Raw genomic sequence first — 12,938 nt, forward strand, 5'->3', positions numbered from 1 at the left:
ATACTATTTATTATATACACTGCACGCCAAAACAGAAGAAAGTGTAAATGGCAAATTCTCTGGGATTTTTTTGGTCACCTCCCAAAATACGTTGGAATAATAAGAGATAAGAAAGTCATATAGACCCCAAAATAGTACTGATGAAAGCTAGACCTCGCCCCGAAAAAACAAGTCCTCGTACGTCTCCATCAACCGGAAAATGATAAGTTCTGGCTCAGAATACAGAGACAGAGGCAAGATTTTTTGTAACTAGTAAAAAATAAATCCCCGTATATAAATGTGATATCGCTATCACCGCACTGAGCAGAGGAACAAAGATATTAGGTTGTTTTTACTGCAATCTAAATGCCGTGAAAATAAAACCCAAAGAAGATTGTCAGGATGACATTTATTTCCAATTTTTAAGCTCACAATACGGTAAAATAAAGACAAGTAATAATTCTTTCTGCAGAGAACAAATTCTCATTGGTATAGAAACATACCTGCAATGTTATCATTTCTAGAGAACTGTTACCTAACTATCAGCACACTTAGATCTACCATAACCACCTACTCAGTCTCCTGGGAGACTGTCAAAAATTGCCATGCTGACTGTATTACGAGCCCTCATGACAGGGTATTGGGAAAAGTTTTCAACTAGCAATAATCACGTCTCGGATAAACCTCATGGGCTATGATACTGCCACTGCGCAAAGCTGGAGGCCATCTGTGAGGAGCTGCGGCCTCCGGATCTGGGGCTCTGTCTATGACGCGCCCCTGGGCCTGTGTCGCGCTGCGTTGCGCACGCGGGAGCTTACCCGGAGCCGGATCTGTTGAGGGTTGTAGTCTCGTGGCGGTGACCCGGTCCGTGCCCAGGGAGTCAAACTGAGCGGTGATGTATCAACGGTAGATGTTGGACGACTACGCCACCCGTTGAGTACAGCTAAGGAGCTGCTGCTGCAGGGCAGACCGCTGAGGCCGGTGGTAGGATTGTGCAGCGTGATAGTATAACCCCCAACGGGAGGGGTATGGCCTCAGGGCAGCCGACGTGGATGATGGGGGTAGCAGGAACCACTCGGAGACGGTACGGTGTAGTTCAGGGTCTTTACTGGTGACAAAGATAGACCCTCCCGGAGTACTGGCTAGCGATTGGGGCCTGGTCAGTCCTTGAGCAGATGGGATCTCCCCTGGCCAGGCGGAGTTGTAGGCCTCCCAAACTAACTGTACTCTTCTGGCTACCTTGCTAGAGGCGGGTATAAGTAGCCCACGTCCCTGAGTGTACCGTGTGGTGCTCACCCGTATGGCCGGTGACTCGGGGCCTTCTAGTAGCTTCCGCTCCACGACGGCGGTGCTGGTCCCATGCGTGTGACCGTGCCTTCGGGTTTCTTGGCCAGAGGACCTGGAATCCCCTGCCTGACGGATTCTGCTGCTGGGTAGGAGTTAGTCCCCACAGCCTCGGACTCCGGGTCCGGTAAGAAATCTTCTCAGTCAGGGCGAGCTCTGCAGCTGCCAGCCCCTGACTCCTTGTAACACTGCTCCCACAGAGCTCCTGATGTTCTGTTCCTATATTTGCTTCTTTTCTCTGTCTCTACTTCTTCTCTGCTCACTAACCCTGCCTCAGCCCCAGTTTTATATAGGGGAAGTTCTTCCCCTCCCAGGACTGTGCAGGAGGTGTGGCATGCATAGGATTCCTGACCAAGAGACCTCCCACCTGCTCTCAGACGTAATATCTCTATCACTGTGGCAACCAGACCCCTGGGGTGTCACATTCCCCCCTAGTGAAATTTAGTACTCCGGGACTAAACATATTTTAGAAAAACATAACAAGATATAACAATAACAATACAATAAAGAAACACATAAAGGTGGTCACGGCATGTCCGTAACCGGGTGCAGTCTTTGAAGAAAGCAAGGTGTCCATTTCACCAAAACAGGGAGACGTAACCAGGTAGGGGTCTGTCCTGCCCCGAGTCCTTAACAGTCTTTAGTCCGTCCTGGGTTACGCTCCAACTATGTACACAGGATTCCCGGTAAATCCACCAAAGACTCCTATAAACAACTAGAAACACATAATTATACACAAGCAACAAGAAAAACAGGTAACCACAAATAAAACAATTTATACACTTCAAATCCTCCAACGTGCGGGTAACTGGCCTCTAGTGGCCCTAGTGGACCTACGGAGCTGACTGTCTGGCCCTGAACTACAGGGTGTAGGAGCTGTTAAGGGTAAACTGGGCAGCGGTCTACGGGCCCTTTGGCTCACTAGGGATATGGCAGGCTCACTGCAAGCAGAGGGTTGATCCTCCTGGTCTGCTGGTGTGGGGTCTTCTGCCTCCTGGACCGGCTGTTCTTCCAGCTCTACCTGTTGCTCCGTAGGTGCTTGGGATGCTGGTTGGAGGAAGGTTAGTATGGGTACCACAACTGCACCATTGACTTGAGTCCAAGACCGAGGGAAGTCTCCGAGCACAGTACTAACCATATCTTCCCTTTCCTCTACGGGTCGATGGTCTTCTTGTTCCTCTTCAGGGTTCCGTAGCTGTTCAGGACACTTCTTCAGGTGATCCCGGGATACAATGGCTGTGGTCTCCCCTCCGTCTTTACTGATGGTACAGACCTTCGGGTTCTCGTGGCTTGAGGGCAGTACGGTGTACGGGTCCTTCTCCCACTGGTCGTCCAACTTGTGGAGCCGTCTTTTCCTCTTCAAGACCTGCTCTCCGGGCACCAGGGGAACAGCGGGAGCATACTGGTTGTAAGTTTTCTCTTGTCTCTCCCTAGCCTGACAGAGACTTCGCTCCACGCTCTCCTGTACTTTCCGGTACTGCTGCTGCCTCTCTGTGTCCCAGTCTGCTTCTGGTGAAGTGTCCTCGGGTGTCAGGACTCCCATTTCCAGGTCAACAGGTAACTTACCAGGTCTCGCCCTCATTAGGTAAGCCGGGGTACAGTTGGTGGAACCTACCGGGATGTGGTTGTATAGGTCCACCAGATCGGGCAGCTTCTCAGGCCACAGACTGCGTTCTTCCAGGGGCAACGTTTTCAGAAGATCCATTACCACCTGGTTCATTTTCTCACAAAGTCCATTAGTTTGCGGATGATAGGGTGTCGTCCTTATCTTCCGGCAGCCATACAGATTGCAGAATTCCTGGAAGACCTCCGCTTCAAAGGCAGGTCCCTGGTCCGTCAGCACTTGGTCCGGGTACCCGTGTGGACGGCAGAAGTGCTGCTGGAAGGCTCTAGCTGCTGTTTGAGCCGTTAAGTCCTTGACGGGGACGACAACCAAGAACCGGGAGTAATGATCCACGATGGTTAACGCGTAGACGTAGCCACTTCTGCTTGGGATCAGTTTTACATGATCCAAGGCTACCAGTTCCAACGGCTGCCGGGTGACGATGGACTGCAGGGGAGTCTTCTGGCTGGCACGGTCCTTCCTCCTCACGTTGCACGGGCCACAGTCTCTGCACCACCTCTCGATGGTTCCCCTCATGCCTACCCAATGGAACCGCCCGCGCAGCAGGAACTCCAGCTTCTTCCATCCGAAATGCCCAGCTCCATCGTGGTATGCCTCCATCACCATGGCTGCGTCTCGTCGTGGCACCACTACTTGCCAGATTAGTTCATGCGTCCGGGAGTTAACCATCCTGCGGCACAACTTCCCCTTGTAAAGGAACAGTCTACTCTTTTCTGCCCACAGTTGCTTGGCTTCCTCCGGAGCGTCTGGGTCAAGGCGAGCCTCTGGCTGAGTCAGCATCTCCTTCACCAGCCGGACAGCAGGGTCACTGTCTTGCGTTTCCGCCCAGTTGTAGTGAGGTAAGGGGTTAAGCGTAGCGCCTTGCTTACTCCTTACCCGATGGGAATACTGGATAGTCCCATGACGGTGAAACGCGGGGAGTTCGACTTCTTCCAGTCCCTCTGGATCTTCTCCTACGTCCGGTAGGTTTGGCATCCTGGACAGGGCGTCCGCGTTGGTATTGGAGCGTCCTGCCCGGTATTTGATGGTGAACTCGTAGTTGGACAGGCGGGCCATCCATCTCTGCTCTAGGGCACCGAGTCTTGCCGTGTCCAGGTGTGTCAACGGGTTGTTATCCGTGTACACGACGAACCGGGAAGAAGCGAGGTAGTGCTTAAAGCGCTCGGTGACTGCCCACACCACTGCCAGGAACTCTAGCTTAAATGAGCTGTAATTCTCAGGGTTTCTTTCGGTGGGTCGCAGTTTTCGGCTGGCGTAAGCGATTACTCGCTCTTTCCCCTGCTGGATCTGGGACAGCACGGCTCCTAGCCCGATGTTACTTGCGTCGGTGTAGAGGATAAAGGGCTGGCTGTAATCCGGGTACGCCAGGATTTCATCCCCCGTGAGGGCAATCTTCAGCTGGCGGAAGGACTCTTCTTCCAACTTCTCCCATCTGAAGGGCGGCTTCTGGTTCTTGGCCTTCCGGGACTGGCCTATCAGGAGGTCCTGCATAGGAGCTGCCTTTTTGGTGAAACCGGGGATGAACCTGCGGTAGTAGCCTACCAACCCGAGGAACTGCCGCACTTCCTTTACACTGGAGGGACTTGGCCATTCCTTAATTGCGGTGATCTTATCAGGGTCGGGAGCCACTCCGTCAGCGCTCACCACGTGTCCCAGGTACTGCACCTTTGGTTTCAGGAGGTGACACTTGGAGGGTTTCACCTTTAGGCCGTAGCTTGCCAGAGCTTCGAACACTTCCGCCAGGTGTTTCAGGTGGTCCTCATAAGTCTTAGAATATACGATGACATCGTCCAGGTACAACAGGACCGTCTCGAAGTTTCTGTGGCCCAGACAGCACTCCATTAATCGTTGGAAGGTTCCTGGTGCGTTGCAGAGTCCGAACGGCATGCAGGTAAACTCGCTAAGTCCCATCGGGGTGGTGAATGCGGTCTTCTCCCGGTCCGCCTCTGCTACAGGAACCTGCCAGTACCCACTAGTGAGATCCAAGGTAGAGAAGAAGTTAGCAGATCTTAAAGCAGCCAAAGACTCCTCTATCCTTGGTAAGGGGTACGCATCCTTGTGTGTGATACGGTTGATTTTCCGGTAATCTACACACATCCTCATGGTGTTGTCTTTCTTTTTGACTAAGACTAGTGGAGCTGCCCAGGGGCTACAGCTATCCCTGATCACCCCAGCCTCCTTCATGTCTCTAAGCATCCCCTTGGCGTGTTGGTAGTGTGCAGGGGGTACGGGTCGATACCTCTCTTTTATGGGAGGATGGTCTCCCGTGGGGATGTGGTGTTCTACCCCCTTGACTCGCCCGAAGTCTAACGGGTGTTTACTAAACACTCTCTCGTACTCTTGAACCACCCGATAGACTCCCTGTTTCTGGTGTGAGGGAGTGGAGTCAGTACCCAAATGTAGTTGCTGACACCAGTCCTCCATTGTTTTCTTAGAGCCGTTACCTTCCTCCGGGTGAGATGGAGGCAAGGGTTCCACAGATTGTATAGCATTTTGGTTAATGGTATATAATTTGGCTAGCGTGGCATACCGGGGCAGGTACACTTCCCTCTTCCCGATATTGATTATGCGAACGGGCACCCTCCCATGGCGTACATTAACCACCCCCCGTGCTGTCAAGATGGTGGGCCTACTGTCTGAGTAAACTGGTTCTACCATTGCCTGGTAATCTCTACCTCTCAGACCAATAGCTGCCCGGCACCAAATCATCATTTCACTTTTTGGGGGCATGGCAATAGGGAAAGGGTCACACATTCTCACGCTACCAATCTCACCGCCGGAGAGTTCCACCTGTTGCCGTCGCATCAGTGCCCGGATCTCTTTTTGGGGCACTCGCTGCTCGCCGGAGCTGGCGTTCTTGGCAACCTGCTGTAAAAGGAAAATCACCTCTGCAAGACAATTTTCAATTACATTAGTTCCTAGAGTTATCTTTGGGTGACTCTCGTGTTTGTCAATGTCTACAATGATCAGTCCCTGTGCTGCCAGTTTGACTCTACCGATTTTAATGGTCACCTCTTTAAATCCAATCTGTGGCACGGGCTGACCATTGCTGGCGATGATACTCAAGTCGTCGTCAGGGTAGCGGGTGATATCCGAGTCATTCCAGTACTGCTTGAAGAGCACGTACGGGATGGTGGTGACTTGTGACCCGGTGTCCAGTAGGGCACTCATAGGAATGCCATCCAGTACCACGGGTAAGACTGGACGTCCTCCCACATATTTGTCGTGCCAGTTCGATGGGCCTGGTGATCTTTTTCCTGGGGGTTGGCCCTCTACCCCAGGTTGTTCCAGTTTAAAGGACAGTACCTTGCCATATGTCCGGGTTGCTTGCAGTGGCGGCAGATGGGTCGTCCGTCCTCGTTGTATCGGTCGCTGGGTCTCCCTCTGGCCGGTGGGGTCCTCCTTGGTCGACGCCACGGGATGTCCTCCGGTCCGGATGCCAGCTGGATCTTCCCTGGAGTGGAAACCTGTAAAGACTGCACAGTTCGGGTTAGCGCAGCAACGCTTTTAGCTAGCTCTTGGACCTGATGGTGCAGGTCTGGAGCCGGGTCATTGTTCAAAGCCTGCGCATCAGCTCCCACAGGCCCTGCCGACAAAGGTGCCGCCTCCTGGTGGTAAGTGGTAGTGGGGCGTCTGTGGGTCACAACGCCACCTGGTGCCGGTTCTCGGAGCACCCGGATGGCTCTGTCCTTGAACTGTGCAAATCCCAGATGAGGGTCCTGTAAGGCCATTGCCCGCAACTGGGTTCGGTGGGCATTGCAATATAAACCCTCTATAAATTGTTCAGTCAACAGCCTGTCCTCGTCTCCCACGCCGTCAGGGTCGGTCTGCTTAATGGCTCTCAGGGCCTCTTGTAGGTTCAGGGCATAGTCCCTTATACTCTCGTATGCTCGCTGCTTGCACCCGTAGAATCTAAGCTTGATCTCGGCTGAGGTGCGGGTATCAAAGGTGTCCCTCAGCCGGGTTAGTATCCCTGCGACAGTCCTCCCCCCAGGTGGCCAGGACTTTACCTCCCTTCGGGCTGCCCCAGTTAATTGGGCCACCAGGATGCTCACTTTTTGCTCTTCTGTGAGGGGGTACACCTGGAAGAGGCTATCCAGCTTTTCTCTAAAGTCATGCAGGGTATGTGACTCCCCTGAGTACTGGGGTAGCCAGGCCGCTCCCGGGATATAGGGCATGGTGAAAGGCATGACTGCAGCAGCGGTGGCGCTGGCGGGGGTTGAAGCAGTGAAGCTCTCCTCCGTATCCGACATCCTCCTCCCCCCTAGTGGACCGTGGCCTACCTTGCGATGATCCTCTTCCGTAGGCCGCGGCTCCGCAGTAGATCGTCAGGGTTGAGGACCTTCCGTCGCGCTCCTGTGACGTCGGCGTCTGCTGGGCTCCTTCCAGGACCTTACGCGACGTCCGGACGTGAGGCGGGGCTTCAGTTCTCGCGCGCTTTCGGAGTCCACGCCCCTCTTCTTCCCGCGCGACGTCTTCAAGATGGCGTCCAACGGCGGGAAAACTCCACGGAAGGCGGGAAGAAGGCTGAAAATGGCGCCGGATGGCGGGAATCTTCACCGATGGCGGGAAGAAGGCTGAAGATGGCGCCGGATGGCGGGAATCTTCACCACAGGTAAGTTTGAACAGTCTTTTTCAGGCACGTAGTACCCGGTGGTTGCGGGCACGAAATCCTGCCGACTACGCCAAAAGTTGACGCGCCCCTGGGCCTGAGTCGCGCTGCGTTGCGCACGCTGGAGCTTACCCGGAGCCGAATCTGTTGAGGGTTGTAGTCTCGTGGCGGTGACCCGGTCCGTGCCCAGGGAGTCAAACTGAGCGGCGATGTATCAACGGTAGATGTTGGACGACTACGCCACCCGTTGAGTACAGCTAAGGAGCTGCTGCTGCAGGGCAGACCGCTGAGGCCGGTGGTAGGATTGTGCAGCGTGATAGTATAACCCCCAACGGGAGGGGTATGGCCTCAGGGCAGCCGACGTGGATGATGGGGGTAGCAGGAACCACTCGGAGACGGTACGGTGTAGTTCAGGGTCTTTACTGGTGACAAAGATAGACCCTCCCGGAGTACTGGCTAGCGATTGGGGCCTGGTCAGTCCTTGAGCAGATGGGATCTCCCCTGGCCAGGCGGAGTTGTAGGCCTCCCAAACTAACTGTACTCTTCTGGCTACCTTGCTAGAGGCGGGTATAAGTAGCCCACGTCCCTGAGTGTACCGTGTGGTGCTCACCCGTATGGCCGGTGACTCGGGGCCTTCTAGTAGCTTCCGCTCCACGACGGCGGTGCTGGTCCCATGTGTGTGACCGTGCCTTCGGGTTTCTTGGCCAGAGGACCTGGAATCCCCTGCCTGACGGATTCTGCTGCTGGGTAGGAGTTAGTCCCCACAGCCTCGGACTCCGGGTCCGGTAAGAAATCTTCTCAGTCAGGGCGAGCTCTGCAGCTGCCAGCCCCTGACTCCTTGTAACACTGCTCCCACAGAGCTCCTGATGTTCTGTTCCTATATTTGCTTCTTTTCTCTGTCTCTACTTCTTCTCTACTCACTAACCCTGCCTCAGCCCCAGTTTTATATAGGGGAAGTTCTTCCCCTCCCAGGACTGTGCAGGAGGTGTGGCATGCATAGGATTCCTGACCAAGAGACCTCCCACCTGCTCTCAGACGTAATATCTCTATCACTGTGGCAACCAGACCCCTGGGGTGTCACATTCCCCCCTAGTGAAATTTAGTACTCCGGGACTAAACATATTTTAGAAAAACATAACAAGATATAACAATAACAATACAATAAAGAAACACATAAAGGTGGTCACGGCATGTCCGTAACCGGGTGCAGTCTTTGAAGAAAGCAAGGTGTCCATTTCACCAAAACAGGGAGACGTAACCAGGTAGGGGTCTGTCCTGCCCCGAGTCCTTAACAGTCTTTAGTCCGTCCTGGGTTACGCTCCAACTATGTACACAGGATTCCCGGTAAATCCACCAAAGACTCCTATAAACAACTAGAAACACATAATTATACACAAGCAACAAGAAAAACAGGTGACCACAAATAAAACAATTTATACACTTCAAATCCTCCAACGTGCGGGTAACTGGCCTCTAGTGGCCCTAGTGGACCTACGGAGCTGACTGTCTGGCCCTGAACTACAGGGTGTAGGAGCTGTTAAGGGTAAACTGGGCAGCGGTCTACGGGCCCTTTGGCTCACTAGGGATATGGCAGGCTCACTGCAAGCAGAGGGTTGATCCTCCTGGTCTGCTGGTGTGGGGTCTTCTGCCTCCTGGACCGGCTGTTCTTCCAGCTCTACCTGTTGCTCCGTAGGTGCTTGGGATGCTGGTTGGAGGAAGGTGAGTACGGGTACCACAACTGCACCATTGACTTGAGTCCAAGACCGAGGGAAGTCTCCGAGCACAGTACTAACCATATCTTCCCTTTCCTCTACGGGTCGATGGTCTTCTTGTTCCTCTTCAGGGTTCCGTAGCTGTTCAGGACACTTCTTCAGGTGATCCCGGGATACAATGGCTGTGGTCTCCCCTCCGTCTTTACTGATGGTACAGACCTTCGGGTTCTCGTGGCTTGAGGGCAGTACGGTGTACGGGTCCTTTTCCCACTGGTCGTCCAACTTGTGGAGCCGTCTTTTCCTCTTCAAGACCTGCTCTCCGGGCACCAGGGGAACAGCGGGAGCATACTGGTTGTAAGTTTTCTCTTGTCTCTCCCTAGCCTGACAGAGACTTCGCTCCACGCTCTCCTGTACTTTCCGGTACTGCTGCTGCCTCTCTGTGTCCCAGTCTGCTTCTGGTGAAGTGTCCTCGGGTGTCAGGACTCCCATTTCCAGGTCAACAGGTAACTTACCAGGTCTCGCCCTCATTAGGTAAGCCGGGGTACAGTTGGTGGAACCTACCGGGATGTGGTTGTATAGGTCCACCAGATCGGGCAGCTTCTCAGGCCACAGACTGCGTTCTTCCAGGGGCAACGTTTTCAGAAGATCCATTACCACCTGGTTCATTTTCTCACAAAGTCCATTAGTTTGCGGATGATAGGGTGTCGTCCTTATCTTCCGGCAGCCATACAGATTGCAGAATTCCTGGAAGACCTCCGCTTCAAAGGCAGGTCCCTGGTCCGTCAGCACTTGGTCCGGGTACCCGTGTGGACGGCAGAAGTGCTGCTGGAAGGCTCTAGCTGCTGTTTGAGCCGTTAAGTCCTTGACGGGGATGACAACCAAGAACCGGGAGTAATGATCCACGATGGTTAAACGCGTAGACGTAGCCACTTCTGCTTGGGGTCAGTTTTACATGATCCAAGGCTACCAGTTCCAACGGCTGCCGGGTGACGATGGACTGCAGGGGAGTCTTCTGGCTGGCACGGTCCTTCCTCCTCAGGTTGCACGGGCCACAGTCTCTGCACCACCTCTCGATGGTTCCCCTCATGCCTACCCAATGGAACCGCCCGCGCAGCAGGAACTCCAGCTTCTTCCATCCGAAATGCCCAGCTCCATCGTGGTATGCCTCCATCACCATGGCTGCGTCTCGTCGTGGCACCACTACTTGCCAGATTAGTTCATGCGTCCGGGAGTTAACCATCCTGCGGCACAACTTCCCCTTGTAAAGGAACAGTCTACTCTTTTCTGCCCACAGTTGCTTGGCTTCCTCCGGAGCGTCTGGGTCAAGGCGAGCCTCTGGCTGAGTCAGCATCTCCTTCACCAGCCGGACAGCAGGGTCACTGTCTTGCGTTTCCGCCCAGTTGTAGTGAGGTAAGGGGTTAAGCGTAGCGCCTTGCTTACTCCTTACCCGATGGGAATACTGGATAGTCCCATGACGGTGAAACGCGGGGAGTTCGACTTCTTCCAGTCCCTCTGGATCTTCTCCTACGTCCGGTAGGTTTGGCATCCTGGACAGGGCGTCCGCGTTGGTATTGGAGCGTCCTGCCCGGTATTTGATGGTGAACTCGTAGTTGGACAGGCGGGCCATCCATCTCTGCTCTAGGGCACCGAGTCTTGCCGTGTCCAGGTGTGTCAACGGGTTGTTATCCGTGTACACGACGAACCGGGAAGAAGCGAGGTAGTGCTTAAAGCGCTCGGTGACTGCCCACACCACTGCCAGGAACTCTAGCTTAAATGAGCTGTAATTCTCAGGGTTTCTTTCGGTGGGTCGCAGTTTTCGGCTGGCGTAAGCGATTACTCGCTCTTTCCCCTGCTGGATCTGGGACAGCACGGCTCCTAGCCCGATGTTACTTGCGTCGGTGTAGAGGATAAAGGGCTGGCTGTAATCCGGGTACGCCAGGATTTCATCCCCCGTGAGGGCCATCTTCAGCTGGCGCAAGGACTCTTCTTCCAACTTCTCCCATCTGAAGGGCGGCTTCTGGTTCTTGGCCTTCCGGGACTGGCCTATCAGGAGGTCCTGCATAGGAGCTGCCTTTTTGGTGAAACCGGGGATGAACCTGCGGTAGTAGCCTACCAACCCGAGGAACTGCCGCACTTCCTTTACACTGGAGGGACTTGGCCATTCCTTAATTGCGGTGATCTTATCAGGGTCGGGAGCCACTCCGTCAGCGCTCACCACGTGTCCCAGGTACTGCACCTTTGGTTTCAGGAGGTGACACTTGGAGGGTTTCACCTTTAGGCCGTAGCTTGCCAGAGCTTCGAACACTTCCGCCAGGTGTTTCAGGTGGTCCTCATAAGTCTTAGAATATACGATGACATCGTCCAGGTACAACAGGACCGTCTCGAAGTTTCTGTGGCCCAGACAGCACTCCATTAATCGTTGGAAGGTTCCTGGTGCGTTGCAGAGTCCGAACGGCATGCAGGTAAACTCGCTAAGTCCCATCGGGGTGGTGAATGCGGTCTTCTCCCGGTCCGCCTCTGCTACAGGAACCTGCCAGTACCCACTAGTGAGATCCAAGGTAGAGAAGAAGTTAGCAGATCTTAAAGCAGCCAAAGACTCCTCTATCCTTGGTAAGGGGTACGCATCCTTGTGTGTGATACGGTTGATTTTCCGGTAATCTACACACATCCTCATGGTGTTGTCTTTCTTTTTGACTAAGACTAGTGGAGCTGCCCAGGGGCTACAGCTATCCCTGATCACCCCAGCCTCCTTCATGTCTCTAAGCATCCCCTTGGCGTGTTGGTAGTGTGCAGGGGGTACGGGTCGATACCTCTCTTTTATGGGAGGATGGTCTCCCGTGGGGATGTGGTGTTCTACCCCCTTGACTCGCCCGAAGTCTAACGGGTGTTTACTAAACACTCTCTCGTACTCTTGAACCACCCGATAGACTCCCTGTTTCTGGTGTGAGGGAGTGGAGTCAGTACCCAAATGTAGTTGCTGACACCAGTCCTCCATTGTTTTCTTAGAGCCGTTACCTTCCTCCGGGTGAGATGGAGGCAAGGGTTCCACAGATTGTATAGCATTTTGGTTAATGGTATATAATTTGGCTAGCGTGGCATACCGGGGCAGGTACACTTCCCTCTTCCCGATATTGATTATGCGAACGGGCACCCTCCCATGGCGTACATTAACCACCCCCCGTGCTGTCAAGATGGTGGGCCTACTGTCTGAGTAAACTGGTTCTACCATTGCCTGGTAATCTCTACCTCTCAGACCAATAGCTGCCCGGCACCAAATCATCATTTCACTTTTTGGGGGCATGGCAATAGGGAAAGGGTCACACATTCTCACGCTACCAATCTCACCGCCGGAGAGTTCCACCTGTTGCCGTCGCATCAGTGCCCGGATCTCTTTTTGGGGCACTCGCTGCTCGCCGGAGCTGGCGTTCTTGGCAACCTGCTGTAAAAGGAAAATCACCTCTGCAAGACAATTTTCAATTACATTAGTTCCTAGAGTTATCTTTGGGTGACTCTCGTGTTTGTCAATGTCTACAATGATCAGTCCCTGTGCTGCCAGTTCGACTCTACCGATTTTAATGGTCACCTCTTTAAATCCAATCTGTGGCACGGGCTGACCATTGCTGGCGATGATACTCAAGTCGTCGTCAGGGTAGCGGGTGATATCCGA

At 53.7% G+C, this 12,938-nt stretch overlaps 1 non-coding gene across 1 annotated transcript; it reads right to left on the minus strand.

Moving 5' to 3' along the window:
• Positions 1-557: 557 nt before the first annotated feature.
• Positions 558-697, minus strand: LOC141168489 (U4 spliceosomal RNA). Its single transcript, XR_012252225.1, has one exon. It is a non-coding gene; the product is annotated as a U4 spliceosomal RNA (small nuclear RNA).
• Between the last annotated feature and the right edge of the window lie 12,241 nt (positions 698-12,938).

The sequence above is a fragment of the Phyllobates terribilis genome, unplaced genomic scaffold (genome assembly GCF_046119375.1).
Source record: "Phyllobates terribilis strain yellow unplaced genomic scaffold, ASM4611937v1 Scaffold_11__3_contigs__length_659146591, whole genome shotgun sequence".
Taxonomy (NCBI): Eukaryota; Metazoa; Chordata; class Amphibia; order Anura; family Dendrobatidae; genus Phyllobates; species Phyllobates terribilis.